This window comes from Tachyglossus aculeatus, chromosome 14 (genome assembly GCF_015852505.1).
Source record: "Tachyglossus aculeatus isolate mTacAcu1 chromosome 14, mTacAcu1.pri, whole genome shotgun sequence".
Lineage (NCBI taxonomy): Eukaryota > Metazoa > Chordata > Mammalia > Monotremata > Tachyglossidae > Tachyglossus > Tachyglossus aculeatus.
In genome coordinates this window covers 51,281,698-51,300,282 of record NC_052079.1, presented here as the reverse complement: position 1 = coordinate 51,300,282, position 18,585 = coordinate 51,281,698, and the positions used below count along the sequence as shown (strand labels likewise).

General features: G+C 42.3%; 1 protein-coding gene across 3 annotated transcripts in view; it reads right to left on the bottom strand.

The window, feature by feature from the left end:
* The window catches only part of GRAP2 (GRB2 related adaptor protein 2), an 86,430-nt gene that overhangs the window by 66,185 nt on the left and 1,660 nt on the right, over positions 1-18,585 (bottom strand). Inside the window, exon 3 of one of the 3 annotated variants that reach the window (XM_038756702.1) lies at positions 12,537-12,596. The exons of 1 other annotated variant lie outside the window; for it this stretch is intronic. The gene's annotated coding sequence lies outside the window, so the exon portion shown is untranslated. Of the gene's footprint in view, positions 1-11,225; positions 11,283-12,536; positions 12,597-18,585 lie in introns of those variants that run through there. One more of the 3 variants, XM_038756704.1, reaches the window with a different exon arrangement.

Sequence of the window (18,585 nt, the reverse complement as noted above, 5' to 3'; positions counted from 1 at the left end):
AGGAACCTAGAGGTACAGTACGCAAAGCACAGGAGAGCCGCAACAACAATCTGAAATCCTGATTCTAGTTAAAACCAGCCAAATTCAATTTAGCGTCACAGAAACCGTTACAGAACATTGGGATCAACTAAAAACATACCGCAGAGGAAAAGGACCAATTTAAAGTAAAACCTAAAACACTGTAAAAGTTAGTTCTGCTATCACTAATAGTATCTTAAAACATCAAATATGACTAACATTGTTTCCCTTTTTCCTCCTTCACAGAATTATGATAATGAAATGAAATTGGTCTGTTTCACTTCTGTTTCTAGTTAGCATCACTTCTTAGTTTTCTCATGCTACTAGGATTTGCGAGCATCTTGTTTTCTGTTATTTCAGTTTAAAGGAATTCATCCTATAAAATTCCTCCTTTTTTAAAAACAAAATCTAAATTTTGGGTGGTCAGCTGGTGCCGAAAACATCTTTTAAAAATGTTGCCTGTATTTCATATTAAGAAAATGCGTTCTGCTTCTTATTGGAGAAGGAGCAAAAAAGCTATATTACCACAGTATGTCTTTGCTACAGCAGGAAGCAACAAAACTCTACCTGCACCATTTTAAACAAGCAAAAAAAAAAAAAAAATGAAAACCCAGCTCAGAACTGTTTTCACAATTAGGGGAATTGATGGTAACATTTCCAGGAATAATTATTATTTACATAACACCTTTCACACCATTTAATAGAATCCCAATTATGTAAATAAAAGAGTCACATACTAATTCCACCAGACCCTCCAGGGTTGAGTCTAATCAACTGTGTAAGCTGGACTATACAAATGAATATGCCTGTTTTAGTATTCATATTTGGTTTCATAACTCGATGGCTCCAAATATGGGGATTTTCAAGCTGAAATAAGAATACAGGCAATATTAAACCACAGCTCTGGGGGCAGGAAATCAATCAATGATATTTAATGAGCGCTTATTGTATACAGAGTACTGTACTAAGTGCTTAGAAAGTACAAGGCATCAGAGTTGGTTGGCATGGGCCCTGCCCACAAGGGCCTTACAGTATGAGAAGGAGCTTGGCTCACTGGAAAGAGCACGGGCTTTGGAGTCAGAGATCATGGGTTCAAATTCCGACTCCGCCAATTGTCAGCTGTGTGACTTTGGGCAAGTCACTTCACTTCTCTGTGCCTCAGTTACCTCATCTGTAAAATGGGGATTAAGACTGTGAGCCCCCCGTGGGACAACCTGATCACCTTGTAACCCCCCAGCGCTTAGAACAGTGCTTTGCACATAGTAAGCGCTTAATAAATTCCATTAAAAAAAAGAAAAAAAATATTTTTGTAGTGTAAGCAAAGGTGGGAGAAGGTAACGAGACATTTCCCACTACAAGTCAACCCACACACTCTGCTACTCTAACTAACCTACTCTCTGTACCTCGCCATAGATCCCTTGCCTACACTCTCCTTCAGACATAAAAGCCCTCCCCCTTCACGTCCAAAAGACCACCACTCTCCCCCCCAACCATTTAAAACTTTCCTAAAAGCACATTTCCTCCAAGAAGCCTTCCCAGACAAAGCCCCTTATTACCCCTATCTGCCCTCCCCTCTAAATCGACTATGGACTTGGCTGGGAACCCCTTAAGCATTCTGACACTCACCCCAGCCCCACAACAGTCATGTAAATATCCTTATATTCATTCATTTATTCAATCATATTAATTATTATTATTATTATTATTATCATTAATAATAATAATGGTATTTGTGAAGCACTTACTACATGCAAAGCACTGTTCTAAGAGCTGGGGAGGTTACTAGGTGATCAGGTTGTCCCACGGGGGGCTCACAGCTTTAATTCTCATTTTACAGATGAGGTTACTGAGGCACAGAGAAGTTAAGTGACTTGCCTAAAGTCACACAGCTGACAAGTGGTGGAGCCGGGATTTGAAACCGTGACTTCTGACTCCAAACCCCGGGCTCTTTCCACTGAGCCACGCTGCTTCTCGAGCTTATTGAGTGCTTACTGTGTGCAGAACACTGAACTAAGCACTTGGGAAGTACAAGTCAGCAACATATAGAGACGATCCCTACCCAACAATGGGCTCACATTTTCCTCTGTCCCCAACCTACTTTAATGTCTGTCTCTCCTTACAGACTGCAAGCTATCCATGGGCAGGGATTGCATCTGCTAGGTCTGTCGTGTTGTACTTTGCTTCCCTGAGTATTTAGTACAGTGCTCTGCTCACAGATAAGTGCTCAACAAACGCCACCGATGGCTTGACTGATTTCTCTGTGCCTTAGTTTCTTCTCAGCCGCGGCAAATGCCACTGATTGCTTGACTGATTTCTCTGTGCCTTAGTTTCTTCTCAGCCGGGGATGTGGCAGAGATGAATAAACACAACGTCTGTAAGCAACCTGAGCATTTTGCAGCCAAAAGAGATTACACTCGCCTGAACGTTATCGGTTTTAGAATTCTGTAAGACTAGGGTCCTAATTTGAAAGGGTCATTTACTATTTCTGAGCAATGAGACTCTCTCAGTGTTCTGTCGCATTCCAGCATTCCCAGGAGCATTGTTTCCCCGGCTTCTGTGTTTGAAGATGGCCCTTCCGATGGTGAGGTTACAGACGCAACTGTGCTGTTTATGAGAAACAATCTCTCCCACACAGGGCCCATAAAAAGGCACCTAAACTCTCTCTAAGTTCGTTGTGGGCAGGGAATGTATCTATTTATTGCTTTATCGTACTCTCCCAAGCGCTTTGTACAGTGCTCTGCACGCAGTAACCGCTCTATAAACACGACTGAATGAACCTTTTCTCACTTCTTAGCATTAAGGTAAACATAGGCTCTTAAAGGAGCAATACTCAAATATCAAGGGTGCTGTAAGTAATAATAATAATATTATTGTTAAACACTATTGGTGTCAAGTACTGTACTAAGTGCTGGAGTACCTACAAGATAATCAGGTTGACACAGTCTCTGCTAGAGACCAGAGTGGGGCTGCCTGTATTTGCCTTTAGTTTGGGGTGTTTTGGAGTATGTGTGCCTGGAAAGCAGCAGTATCTGGGGTGTGCTACCTGGGAGAGAGAGCTCGGGCCATGTCACCGATCCTAAACTGGTTCTGGACCTTCTGGGACCCAGGGATCATCAGCCTGAAGTCACTGCAATATGGTCTGCCCCAGGGCTGGGCCGACTTTGGAGCTTCAGAAGTTCCCCTCAAGAGGATGGGACGATCCTAGCTGGGTCCCCTATGGGGTTCAGACCTCTTTGGAGGATGGGAAGGAAAAAGACCAGATTGGGCTTCTAGCCCCACCAAAGGACCACAGCTCTGAAAGGGGCTACTGAAATGAATCGGACTTTCTGGGTACCCTCCAGATGAATCGGTATGGAGTAATAGGCTTCCTGATCCAGACCCACATCAGCTGGGGAGTCTTTAAAGCTCTGGAAGTGGTCTGCGGCCAGTGGAAGTGGGCAGTATTCCCCACTGCTCATGTGCACTTTTTGAAAATGGTATTCATTAAATGCCTACAATGTGCAAGACCCTGTACCAAGCACTGGGATAGATTAGAGCTAATCACGTTGGACACAGTCCAACATGGGGTTCACAATCCCCATTTACAGACGAGGTTACCGAGGCCCAGAGAAGTGAAAAGACTTGCCCAAGGTCATGCAGCAGACAAGTGGCGGATCTGAGAAGCAGATTTGAGAAGTAGCGTGGCTCAGTGGAAAGAGCACGGGCTTTGGAGTCAGAGTCATGGGTTCGAATCCTGGCTCCGCCACATGTCTGCTGTGTGACCTTGGGCAAGTTACTTAACTTCTCTGAGCCTCAGTTACCTCATCTGTAAAATGGGGATTAAGACTGTGAGCCCCACATGGGACAACCTGATCACTTTGTATCCTCCCCAGCGCTTAGAACAGTGCTTTGCACATAGTAAGCACTTAACAAATGCCAACATTATTATTATTATTATTATTATTATCTGGGATTAGAACCCAACTCCTTCTGACTCCTAGGCCTGTGGTCTAGCCACTAGGCCACGCTGCTTCCCTGACACGAGGAACTCCAGGCAACATAAAGACCCAGTGCCAAAGAGTCCAGGAAAATATTTAAATAGGTGGTTTGTGCTTCATAGAGTGAACCCCCAAGCACTTCATATTTTCCCACACATTTTCCAAGAGTTCCATGACTCTATCGAGGGCATCGAACCAGATCAAATGTATTGGAAAAAATGAGGCCTGCTTAGTTCCCAGGATTGTTTTCTTCAGTACCTTGAGGGTTTCAAGTACGAAGAGGACACGGCTCGGCCTGTCTAGTGAAATCTAATGCGATTACCTCTCCAGGTGAACTGCTCCTACAATGATGTCTTCATATCAATTATAATTCAATATGGTCAGAAGCCAAAGCATTCCAGAAGCACTTGAGGTCAAGTTATACTTATCAAATAACAAGGTCAGTAATCTAATCAAAGAGGGAATAATCTAGCATCTTAAGAATGAGTTAAGTGGCTTTTTACAAGAGCTCTTACTTAAGGCTACAAGAACACTCCAAGCTAGTTACAGAAGGGATAAGGCAATTCTACATTTCCTCGTGAATGCCCCTCGTGTCAAGGTAGAGTGTATCTAAGACCTGGAAACTTTGGGTAAGTGAGGGGAAGGAACAGAGTCATTAGAGAATTGGCTAAGAAAACGATTCAGGAACTGAGGGTATGGTAAGAAACCAGAGCCAGATTTACAAGACTGCCTTCTCACGGATTTTACATGATTTTGTGGGTTTTAGGAACAAAGAAAGGACTTCAACGACTTCATGGATTTTGAAAGTTGTTCATTCTTTTCCATTTCCATTCCATTCCTCAAATCTGTAAGCCCTCTTAGGAAGAAATTTCCCTTCAGCCTACCACCTGGACTAGGTAAATAGTTATCTATTCACTTTTTCAGTTTTCCAGTCTCCTGTTATAGCCAGTTTTTTCTCTCTATTGTGTCCTAACTGCAGATAATTTTACATCTGTCTGTCCCATTAGATTGTTGACTCCTTGAGGACAGAGGTTTTGTCTACTTGCTCTCTTCTAGGCTGTGAGCCCATTGTTGGGTAGGGAACATCTCTATATGTTGCCAACTTGTACTTCCCAAGCGCTTAGTACAGTGCTCTGCACACAGTAAGCGCTCAATAAATACGACTGAATGAATACTCTACTCTTCTAAAGTTTTGGTATGAAACTCTTCACACAGTAGTAGCTAAATAAATGCTATTGACTGGTTGATCAAATGATGGTTTCTGGGTGGGGGGAGCCCCAGTTGCTGTGGCTGGTGCTCACTGGACTCAGTTTTTTTTTCTAATGGTATTTTTAAGCACTTACTATGTGGCAGGCACTGTACTAAGCGCTGGAGTAGATACAAGATAATCGCAGTTCCAGTCCCACATGGGGCTCATAGTCTTAATCCCCATTTTACAGACGAGGTAACTGAAACGCCAGAGAAGTTAAGTGACTTGCCCAAGGTCATACAGCTGGCACATAGCAGAGTCAGGATTAGAACTCAAGTCCTCTGACTCCCAGGACTGTGCTCTTTCCACTAGGCCACCCTGCTTCCCAGTTCAGTTATGGGCTCGGGGGGGCGGGGGGGGCGGTGAGGGGGATAAAATTTTCAAACGTTTTTCTAGGTTCAACTACGTCCTTGACAAAAATATTGAGTGGCTTCTCTAGTATAGGGCTGGAACATCCAGCAATTTAAAAATCCAAATTGGAGTCCCTGATGGATGATGTGAGGGAAAGTTGGAAAGCTCAGAATCTCAGGAGGGTGTTTAAGTCAGGCTGATTCTATGGAAATTTTATTAGTGGTACTTCAGGGAAACAGTAAGTCTTCAAGATATTTAAGTAATAATGGCAGACAAAAAATTAGTCCCCTTTCTGAGATAAAAAATATAATCTGCTCTCATAAGACCTTTTTTCTTTTATGTCAACTCTCCACCCACCGTCACTTCCCATTTTCTATTATTCTTACAAGATAAGATAATTTGGAAAATTTATGCATTGCTTGATGCGTGAAAACAACTGATGTTACATTTCATTTCAAAAGTGGCTAACGCTGTTATTTTTATTGTTCGACATACATGGTTTAGTTGGATTCAGAGTCTACCACTGAAAAAAAAGTCCCACTGCACCAAACCAAAAGAACTCGGATCATAAGACAACTTGAAGGGTGTGTTATAATAGAAGTCATCTGTTTTATCCCAAAGGAGCCTCAATAACTTTACAGAATCAATACTTTTACAGAATTATTGTACACAGAAATCCCTATGTACATTGCATGCAGCTCCTAATGCAGAAAACAGGGGCTGCTTAATGGGGCTGACGATGCAATATATGAAGCCCAGGTCAAGAAGTGAAAAATAGCTTTCACAATTCAAACTGTTGGAAGGATCTCAGGCAAACAGTCGAATTGGAATTTGGCTTATTAAGTACCTTAACTGTTTTACAAACGTTATGGAATCGTTAGAAATCCATTAAGATGACATTGCTTCATTTCTGAGCTATGTGGACATATTGTGTAATAAGACAAATACGGTAAGGGTTCTATGTTTACTTCTAGGGCAGCATTAAACAAAAAACAAATGCCAGTTGGGACAAATTTGTTATTAAGATCCAGCACTAAAATGAAAGCTTAATAATCAAAGATTTGAAAGAAAGGGAAAAATCCCTTTCTCCTGGGTGAACTTACAGTTATTAGAGAATCCCATTAGTGACATTATAACTCGGCTGACACTTTTTTTCTTGCCCCAAATTGAACTAAAATATCTCACAGGAATTTGTTTTGAAATGTAAACATTTCTGTAAGCTTGAAACTTAAAAATATGCATTTCCTAAAACCCAAGTTGTCTGATTCTTTCCTTGTACAGCTTGGTATCAACTTTTTGTGTGTGAGGCACTGGGGGGAGAAGAGAATTGAAAAGCGAAGATGTAGAGCTCACATAAAATTGCTAAGTTTTTGCTAAGCTAGTTGTGTTGTCTCAAGCTGTTTTCAAAAATCTGGAGGCCCTGAAGCCAAAATCTTTGGCAGCTCTCCTGTCCTAACGTATGGAGGAGTTTTAAACGGTTTTCAGGCGAGCAGGGGAATGAGAGAAAAACCATTGCAGGCTGAACTTTGCAATGAAACAGATGTCATTCTTTTTACTATTCACAGCAACTGAAAAATTTAATTTTGAACGACAAAAAGGAAGTATCACTGTTCAAAGTGCATTGTCAGTACATGCGAGTTGCTCCCACAGAGGATCAGATAACCGGTTGCATCTTAAAAAAGGGTCAGATGTTTTATAACTATCGGGGACATTTAATATGCAGTAAAAGATAAGATTGACCACACCTCGTAATCCTGAAGAGAAAATGGATTGCCTAATGACCAGAAATATGCCACTTCTCTTTGAGTGCCTTTTTCTGTGGAAACCTGTAGAGCCACAGCCAAATTCGTTTTTACTGTATCTTAATAAGGGAAGTAGAGACATGCGCTATTCTCCCTATTTTACAGATAGAAAAAATGAGGAACACACTGGTTAATTAAGCTTATCCCAAAGACTGTGGGATACGGAAATGAAACCTATCCCCGGGGTCTACTGTTAGAGACCTACAGTGCAATTAGTGAGTAAAATTAGAAAAAAGGAAATAAGTGCTCGATTAAATGTTCACTACATTCAAGTAGCACTCAACTAGCACTGGATAAGGAGATGCCTGTGACATCACATGTTTCTAGACTGTAAACTCGTCTCTAGACTGTAAGCTCATTGTAGGCAGGGAGTGTGTCTGTTTAGTGTTCTACTGTACTCTCCCAAGAGCTTAGTACAGTGTTCTGTGTGCAGTAAGCGCTCAATAAATACAATTGAATGACAGAATGAATAAAAATGTCCCACCTTCTAGCTGACTCAGCACTCACACCTTTTATCCACTCCTCCCTCAGCCCCCCAACAGTTATGTACTTATCTGTAAATTATTTATTTGTATTAATGTCTGCCTCCCCTCCAGACTGTAAGCTCACTGTGGGCAGGGAACGTGTCTACCAACTCTGTTATACTGTACTCTCCCAAGCGCTTAATACAGTGCTCTGCACACAGCAAGTGCTCAATAAATATGGCTGATTGATTACTCACCTGAACCTTCTAGACTGTGAGCCCGTTGTTGGGTAGGGACCGTCTCTATATGTTGCCAACTTGTACTTCCCAAGTGCTTAGTACAGTGCTCTGCACACAGGAAGTGCTCAATAAATACGACTGAATGAGTGAAATGAACGTAAAGTGGGCCCTGAAGGCACTGATGGGCAGAAAATGGGTAGAGGGAGAAACGTTTGAAAAGGGCTGATGAGGATGATTGCAATTGCACAAATGTACTTGCCTGACACATAGTAAGCGCTTAATAAATGCCATCATGATTACCGAGTGCCCCATGGCAGCAGACAGCAGACTTATTGACCTACCGGCTTCCAGGCCTGAATTTTCGGAAGAGTAGGAACCCCCAACAATTCATTCAAAGTTAGGTCAATAATCCAATTTTGTGCGCAGGGATGCTTTGGAACTCCCATTCCTCTGAACCCCCAAAATGTTGCAAAATTTTACCACGGTGGCCCCTAATGTACAAAGGAAGCAGTCCAGTACTAGTACTTAGGACAGTGCTTGGCACACAGTAAGCGCTTAACAAATGCCATCATCATTATTATTATTATGAGGGCCGCATCTAGACCGTGAGCTCCCTCTAGACTGTAAGCTCGTTGTAGGCAGGGAATGTGTCTACCAACTCCATTCTGTTGTTCTTGTACTCTCCCAAGCACTTAGTACAGTGCTCTGCATAGGGTAAATGCTCAATAAATATGATTGATTGATTATCATCCTGTGGGGAAAATGAAGGCCTGACAGGAATCTGGATTATTCATTGAATATTTTGCTAGTCTGTATAGACCAAGATATATAAATGGGACCTAATGTACTGACTTTTTCTTCATGTATCCTATTTTATTTTGAGGGAGGTGCCTAGACTTTTACCCACTCTCTATGTCACTTTTATTCATTCATGTACTGCCTCCACAGCTACACAGACCACGATGACCCGGCCGATAACTTTGCCTCACAAATTAGCCTCCGAAGATGACTTTATAGTAACCTGAATGCATTAATCATCAGAACACTCCACAGGTAATAGGCGGAGGGCTAGCACTGATCATACTGAGCGGCAAATAGAGAAGCAGGCAGGTCACAATGAGTCATCAACGAGACCAGACACTGAACAGATGACAATAAGCCGGTTCTGTACTGGACGAACCTCCTGGGAGTTTGAAATTCTTTTTTTTTTTTTTTTTACAGAATCCAAATTTTTCTTATGACAGAAGACACTGGAAAGTTTTGAGCCTAGCATTTTCCATTGCAGTTCAGCACAGTAGCAGTCTCAAAATTCAGGCTATGGTAGAGACCGCAGACAGGGTATTTTTGGATGAGAAACGGTTCTCCTGTGTGCCTTTCCATCCCCCTGAATTTGAATGACTGACAGGTTTTTGCCACCCTTCTCTCTACTGCCAGAAGGTTCGGACTCTGGGGAGGGGCCCATTGGGCCAATGGCCATCGGGGTGGGGGGCTGATAAAACCCAAAATGACGAACTGTCAATTCTTGATCTCATAAACTCATTGTGGGCTGGGAATATGTCTATCATATTGTTACATTGTCCTCTCTCAAGTGCTTATTACGGTGCTCTGCACACAGTAAGCACTCAATAAATACGGACGACTAACTTACCAACCTCAAAGCTCCTGGTTGGGAGTAGGGGGCGGTCCGTGGGGCATCTCTGCTATGCGGCTGCAATCCATAATTCTTCCCACACGGTCCAATCTCACTAGTTATGTTGCAACTGAAACTTGCATTGTACTCTCCCAATAATAATAATAATTATTATTATAGTATTTGTTAAGCGCTTACTATGTGCCAAGCACTGTTCTAAGCGCTGGCATAGATACAAGGTAATCAGTTTGTCCCACAGAGGGGCTCACAGCCTTAATCCCCATTTTCCAGATGAGGTAACTGAGGCACAGAGAAGTGAAGTGACTTGCCCAGAGTCACACAGCTAACAAGCAGCGGAGTCGGGATTAGAACCCACTACCTCTGACTTCTAAGCCCGTGCTCTTTCCACTGAGCCACGCAGCTTCTCCAGGTTCTTTAGTACAGTGCTTTGCACCCAGTTAGTGCTCAATAAATGCGATTGAATGAATGAATGATTGGGCCGGGAAAATACCAAATTTTTACTTGCCAGATCCCAAAGTATCAAGGTAAGGGGCCATGGAATCATTAATGAGGTAGATGAGAAAGAAACAAAATACAACATCTCTTCACCAAATGTGTGGTAATCATATCCAATTAATTACCATGGGAAATGGTGCCAGTTGGAGAGAGGTTGGGAGAAAAAACATGGAAGAACAGGGAAATTTAGAGATGTAGGGGAAAATGCTAGAGGTGTTAGCATTCCCCCCCTTCAAAAACCTTTAACTTTTGCCCTGTCGACCTACTCTGGCAGGTTGATGTCAAGGCTCCTCCACACAACCTGCAGTGTCTATCAGAGACAGAATTCTGGATCTGGGAATAGCATTTCTTATTTCCCGGTTCCAACCCAAGCAAATCTCATCCAGAAAAGTTAATTTCTTTTAGGAAAATGTCTTTCTATAAATATGCCTGCCACCCGCCCCCCCATCTCCACCCCCACAGCGGGGCCTGATTTCCCCAGATATATTTGCTCAGAGTTCTCCAATCCCCAGAACTCTGGGCACCAGTAAGGCTGGTGAGCAGAGAGGAAGACTTTTTCTTAATTGTATCTGTTTAGCACTTATTATGTGCCAGATCCTGTTCGAAACGCTGGAGTAGACACAAGGTAATCAGTTGGGACAGCCACGTGGGGCTTAATCCCCGTTTTACAGATGAGGTAACTGAGGTACAGAGAAGTGAAGTGACTCGCTTAAGGTCACAGAGCGGACAAGTGGCCGAGCAGGGACTAGAACTCAGCTCCTTCTGATTCCCAGGACCATGCTCCATCTGCTAGAACATGCCACTTTCCCTTCGTGTCAGGCTGAGCGGCTCACGGACGTCTCTTTATTTCTGTCGCACCACGTTCATTTGTTCCAAGCCGAGAGCAGCTGAGAGCCACATAGGCTAATCGAGCAGCAGAAGTAAAGGAATTTCCACTCTTCAATCTCCATCTTCTAACAAATCTGTCTCTAATTCATACCTGCCCGGGGACACCGCCACCCTTATTCCAGGCCCGCATGCTGGCAGAATCTCGGTTCACGCTTCATTGCTCCAATCGCAGGAATATGCTCCCTTCCACCTCCAGTGGTTTGGTCCACGCTTCTGGCAAATTCTTTGTTCTTATGGAAACATTGACAGAGCATCTTTTGCCAGCCTGAGATTCGATTGAAAATTCTAAAGAGAGAAGGATACTAAGGAAGGGTCACCCTCAGCTATGAATGGCGACGTAGAGGTCACCTCTGCTCTGCCTTGCTCCTAGGAGTGAAAAATGGCAAAAATGTTCTCATTAAGAGGGAGACGATCTAGTGGAAGGAAAATGAGAGTGAGAGCCATGGCCTTCTGTGCGCTTTTGAACAAGTCTCTTCACCTGATTATGCCTCAGTTTCCTCATCTGTACAAATGGGGATATTAATACTTGCCCTTGCCTACCTCAAATAGACACTGTGAGGAGAAAGATGAGATCAAGTAAAGTGAAAGAGCTTTGGGAAATAAAGTGCCATGTATATTCAAGGTACATTATTGTTAAATCTAGAGCACTGTAATATTTTTGCCTGATGATCGGACCCACTTTATTGACTTGGGGAGTGTGGGGAAAAATATATCTTTCCAGGTCAGGTTAGCTGGTAGGAGATTTGAGAGCAGCATAACTGAAATACTTTAAAATAGTTGTTGCTTTATATTGTGTCGGGATTTGGGAGTATTTGTGATGGACATATTGCAATATAATCCCCCAAATGAATAAATAGGAGGATTTTACTCTGAATTTTGGTCAAAAAAATTTCCATGGACCAAAGAAGCTAAAGGGATTTTTTGTTGGTCTTTTAGTTCCTCTTTTAAAGGCTTCTCAACGCAGAGATTCAGATCCTCTGTTGGGTGCCCAAATATGTTGTGGCGTACTCCATTTTACTGGCACTGAAGCATTTAACATTTAATAAAGAAAAATCAGAAAGGTTTCGTGTTCTTCAAGTGTCCTCTAAAGAAAGGGGTTGAATAAGGCCAGACCACAACTACCGTGTTAATAAGACTTAATTTTGGCATTGGATCCCAAATGGTTTTGAAAAGGTCAATAAAATCCCTGGTTACATTTTCAAGTGCAATAAACATGTGGCTGAGCAGCACAGGAAAATGAAATGGCTCCACGTTTAAGCTATTTGAGACCAGAATGTCAATCAATAACTGGACAGTTGCCTCCTCAGCACTACATCATAGTTATAGGAGGTAATGGTGTATGCTATTGGCAAGAAAGGTCTCTTTGACCTCAGGAGAGGTTAAAAAAAGTAGTTAAATATACCTGTTTTTTAGCGGGAGATCCCCTTGAGCCACTCAGCATTCAACTGGTACTCCAATAAGGCTGTTAAACCAAAAAAATAATAAAAAGGAATTTTGATTTACAAAATAAACATTTGGCCTCTTCTAAATTGCCTGTCACTCTTGGAGATATTTCCCATTTAATATTTTCAAAAAAAAAATACCCCGATGTAAGACTTACATGTTTCCATAAAAAAATTAGACCAAAAGGGAGACCCTCTGATTATTTATCGAGTGATGACTGAGAGCTCAGCTCCATCTCTCATGATTTCACATAAAATGCTAGATAAAAGAAAAACCATAAAATATGCCTAGATCATTCCGTTAAGCTCAGTTTCAGAAGCTGGAGGGGAAATGGGAAAAAGTAATAAATTGAAAAGATTATTCATGACCAATTGATCAATTAAGCCGGTTTTCACTGAAGAAAAAAAGGTGGGGGCAGAGCCAATTTAACACGGAATGTGTCAGACTGAAGTGGAAACTATAAAAATGATTAATACTCCCTCATTTATTTTTTATTTCCCTTTAGAAACAGCATTTGAGTAGTTCAGCAGCACATTTAGCTACCGGGAGGCAGGCACGCGCTCTGCTGTGAAGACAAACACAAAAGTTGTTTGTTGCAGGAGTAAGAATCCAGGCATGACCTGATGGGATCTCCCAACCAGAATAGCGGACAAGCTTTGGTCCCGAAGCTTCTGGACGGGGAATGTGAACGCGGGTCTTAATTGGAGAGATAGTGGTTTGTGCAGCCTCTCCCCCTCGTCCCCCTCTCCATCCCCCCATCTTACCTCCTTCCCTTCCCCATAGCACCTGTATATATGTTTGTACATATTTATTACTCTATTTATTTATTTATTTTACTTGTACATATCTATTCTATTTTATTTTGTTAATATGTTTGGTTTTGTTTTCTGTCTCCCCCTTTTAGACTGTGAGCCCACTGTTGGGTAGGGACTGTCTCTATATGTTGCCAATTTGTACTTCCCAAGCGCTTAGTACAGTGCTCTGCACATAGTAAGCGCTCAATAAATACGATTGATGATGATGATGATGATATGTTGCCAACTTGTACTTCCCAAGCGCTTCGTACAGTGCTCTGCACACAGTAAGCACTCAATAAATACGATTGATTGATTGATTGATTGAAGTGACAGTTGCCCTCCCATTTTTCTTAGTTACATTCCCATGGGACCATGGAGTGCAACATGCAAGTAGCATAGACTTCGGAGTCTAACCTCGGCTCTGCCACTTCTCTGCTGTATGACCTTGGTCATGGCTTAGTGGATGGAGCACAGGCTTGGGAGTCGGAAGGACATGAGTTCCAATCCCCGCTCTGCCACTTGTCTGCCGTGTGACCTTGGGCAAGTCACTTCACTGCTCTGGGTCTCAGTTTCCTCATCTGTAAAATGGGGATTAAGACTGGGAGCCTGATCCAGCACTCGGAAAAGTGCTTGGCACCTAGTAAGAGCTTAACACATGTCATAATTGTTATTATGTGGGACAGGGACTGTGTCCAACTTGATTTGCTTGTCTCCCCACAGCGATTAGTACAGTGTCTGGCACATAGTAAGTGCTTAACAGCAGGAAGCAGGGTGGCTCAGTGGAAAGAGCCCGGGCTTGGAAGTCAGAGGTCAAGGGTTCTAATCGTGGCTCCGCCGCTTGTCAGCTATGTGACTTTGGACAAGTCACTTCACTTCTCTGTGCCTCAGTTACCTCATCTGTAAAATGGGAATTAAGACTGTGAGCCCCACGGGGGACAACCTGATCACCTTGTATCCTCCTCAGACCTTAGAATAGTGCTTTGCACATAGTAAGCACTTAACAAATGCCATCATCATCATCATTATTATTATTATTAACAAACACCATGATTATTATTACTATTAACCTGTCTGTGCCTTGGTGACCTCATTTGTAAAATGGGGATTAAGAGTGAGTTACACATGGGACAGGGGTTGCATCCAACCTGATTATTTTGAATCTACCCCAGTGCTTAGACCAGTACCTGGCATATGATAAACACTTAACATATAACATTAAAAAAAGCAGCATACCGTGGAAGTGGACGCTAAGGTATTTTCTATGCAGAACATGTTTTACAGCCAAAATGACCACGGCAGTGCAAATGCTGTGCTGTAGTACTGAAGTAGGGACTGTCTCTATATGTTGCCAAGTTGTACTTCCCAAGCACTTAGTACAGTGCTCTGCACACAGTAAGCGCTCAATAAATACGATTGATGTTGATGATGAAGTCCATTGATAGCCGCCGTGGTCTTCGCTGCCCGTATTAGCCATTTTTCAGGATTCCTGCCCACCTTGGGAAACGCCCTAGGTCAGCGTGGCTCAGTGGAAAGAGCTCGGGCTTGGGAGTCAGAGGTTATGGGTTCTAATCCCATCTCCCCCACGTCTGCTGTGTGACCTTGGGTAAGTCACTTAACTTCTCTGAGCCTCAGTTACCTCATCTGTAAAATGGGGATTAAGACTGTGAGCCCCACGTGGGACAACGTGATCACCTTGTATTCCCCCCAGCACTTGGAAAAGTGCTTTGCACATAGTAAGTGCTTAACAAATGCCATTATTATTATTATTATTATCAATTAGCCCATCAATCGCTGGTATTTACTGAGCTCTTACTGTGTGCAGAGCCCTCTACTACACGCTTGGGAGGGTACGATACAAAAGAGTTGGTTGACATGACCCCTGCCCTCAAGGAACTTACTATAGTGGAGGAGACAGACATTAAAATAAATTACAGATCGAGGAAGCGGCAGAGCAGGAGGGTGTGGATGAAAATGCTGTGGGGCTGGGGGTTGGTGAGGGTCAGGGACTTAAGGGGTACAGACGCAAATGCATAGGCAACTCAGAAAGGAAAGCTTTGAAGACGAAGGGAGACAGAACCCAAGTCACCTGTTTCCAGAACTATGCCCTTTCCACGGTCACGCTTTCAACAGAGCAAAACTGTTGGTCTGTCCAATACGGTCTCTTATTTTGGATAGTCATCAACAGTGTTTGTTTCTCAGAATCAAATTCCTTGCAGCGTAGACAAATTAAAATCAAGCCAGATTTGAGTTCTAACTCTAGCAAACAGCTTTTATTTTTATTTTTTTTTGCCCTGAAGTTTTGAGGCTTTATAACTTCTTATCTGTTGTGTGATCATGGGGAAATCATTTTCCTAATCCCTCCAATCAAGCAGTGATACTTACTGAGTGCCTACTGACTGTGTAACACTGTAGTAAGCCCTTGACTAGTGCCAGAAAGATTAGTTCAATAAATATATGTCTCTTTATTCCTCAAAATTCATTAATCAATCAATCGCATTTATTGAGTGCTTACTGTTTGCAGAGCAGCACAAAATGTAACACATACCATCCCCATACTGTGTGGTAGACATGTTCCTGGCCCACAAGGAGCTTACACGAGACGGGCATTAATATAAATAAATAAATATAAATAGATAAATAAATTATGGATATGAACACAAATGCTGTGGGGCTGAGGGAGGGGCAAATAAAGGTGCAAATCCTAGAAGAACCCAAACTTTCTGAGGACAGAAATGATTTAGAAAAAAGAAACTTCGTTCTTCAAAGATTTGTAAAATGAAAGCGGATATTTTCCCTATTTTCAGCAGATGTAGGCTTGTACGGGCAAACGCTTCTTTGACGGGGCAAATTATGATCATCAGTCTGTCTCATGCTTTGAATATTTGAGGGCAGACTAAGTGGATGTTTTTTCCCCACCATTTAAATCCTAGAATATCCTGAGACCTGCCAGTAGCCTCCACCTTTATTGAGTTAAGAAATCCCAGGTGAAGGTTCTATCGGAGGTTAATTCTTGAACAGTTCCAGAGCTATCCTGACTCAAGATAAAGGGGTGAATTCTTGTCACAGAGGGTCATGAGTCCTAAATCACTAAGCCAACCACAATCTTCGAAAAGAGGTTATAGTTTCTGGGAATAAATGGCTGAGAGGCAAATAGGATCATTTTCCACTCTTCTAGAAAACAGTAAAAGCTAAAAGCGATGGGCTGAAGATGAACACCTATAAATTCAGATGAAGCCACTGGGAGAAAACAAACACGCTTGGAGGCAGTGAGAAAATGAATGAATAGCAAGGAAATAATTAATAATAATGGTACTACTTTGAATTTACATTTCTTCATATCTGTGTTATTTCATGTATCCTCATAAAATCTTTGTGAGCTATATTTAAAAAAGCCAAAGCCAGTGGGTAGGGGGGGAAAGGATGGTTATCAAGGTCAAAAGTGCTGGAGATATTCCAAAGAACACTGCCACGGCTATAGAGATACTTCTTTATTTTGGACAAGGCTGCCTGTCTTATCTCCTCCCTAGAAACATAACAGGCATTTTAGGAAGGAAAAATGACCAATTTGGGAAAGGCTGTAAGGAGGTCTCACTATTTCCTACCTCAATTTTTCACTGATTTGGTAGACACAACTGAGAATCCTTCATCCATTGTAATTGTTGTAATTGAAGTGGGAACCGAAAAGAGGGAGCGAAAAAGGGGAGAACTACATTAGTGAAAAGTGTCAAGGGTCAAACTTATTTTGTGAGGCTAGGGGCTAGTTCCCCAGAGCAGTATGGGAACATACAATCTGTGGCAGTTGCTCACGCTAGTACTCTTCATCATCCTTCCCTTTTGTTTCCAAGTGGGTTTTTTTTATAGTATTTGTTAAGCGCTGACTATATGCTGGGCACTGTACTGAGCACTGGTGTAGATACGAGTTAAACCGATTGGGCACGGTCCCTGTCCTACATAAGGCTCGCAGTTTTAATTCCCATTTTCTAGATGAAGTAACTGAGGCACAGAGAAGTTGAGCGACTTGCCCAAGTTCACACAGCAGACATGTGGAGGAGCCGCGATTACAACCCAGGTCCTCCCTACTCCGAGGTCCATGCTCTATCCACTAGACCGTACTGCTTCTCGCAATAATGCTACTCCAACTATAAATTACCATATTTGGGGAAAATAGACTCTCTCTCCCTCTCTAGACCAAAAGCTCCTTATGGACAAGGACTGTGTTTACCAGTTCTATTGTACTGTGCTCTCTCAAGTGCTTAGTACAGGGCTCTACACACAGAAAGCACTCAATAAATGCCTTTGATTGATTACTATATTGTCTACATTCATTTATGCAAATTTTATATTATATTAAAAAGTCTGGTTCTAAGTACATCCTATAATATTCATTAATGTGTCATCATCTGGCAAGAGTATTTAAGTCAAAATTCAGGAGTAACTGGAGGTGGTGAGAGAAGGAGTATGGCCTAGTGGATATAACATGGGCCTAGGACTCTGGAGGATCTGGATTCTAAACCCAGCTCCACCACTTGTCTTCTGTGTGACTTTGGACAAGTCACTTCACTTCTCTGTGCCTCAGTTACCTTACCTGTAAAGTGAGGAATAAGACCGCGAGCCCCATGTGGGACATGGACTGTGTCCAACCCGATTATCTTGTATCTAACCCAGCCCCTGGCAATAATAATAATAGCAATAATAATTGTGGGATTTGTTAAGTGCTTACTATGTGCCAGGCACTGAACTACATGCTGGGGTGGATATAAGCAAATTGCGTTGGACATAGTCCCTGTCCCATATGACTTAACAAATACAATAAAAAAAAAAAGGAATAGGGGTACTGGGACCTGTCAATTTTCTGCACGGCAACAGGCTGGCTTTTTCCTGTATTTCAAAGTTGGAGACAATTCTGGGGGAGTTGAATATCAACAAGTAAAGGGACCAAAACAGAGAATGTCCCTAGAAAGTAGGAATCTTAAGAAGGAACCTGGTTGCGGTAAAATTTGACATCGTAAAAGGAGCCGGTTATATTTGACAAAATTTGACATTGTAAAAGGGGCCGCATATGTATCGTGGGGTGAAAAGATTTGATTACAGGAGGTCTGCGTGGAATATTTCATTCCACGCTTCCAAACCAAGTAAGAAAAGGGAGATGTTTTATGAGGAAGGCAGAGAAAATGTTTTAAAGATTTCCTCAAACCCAACTTATAAAATGCA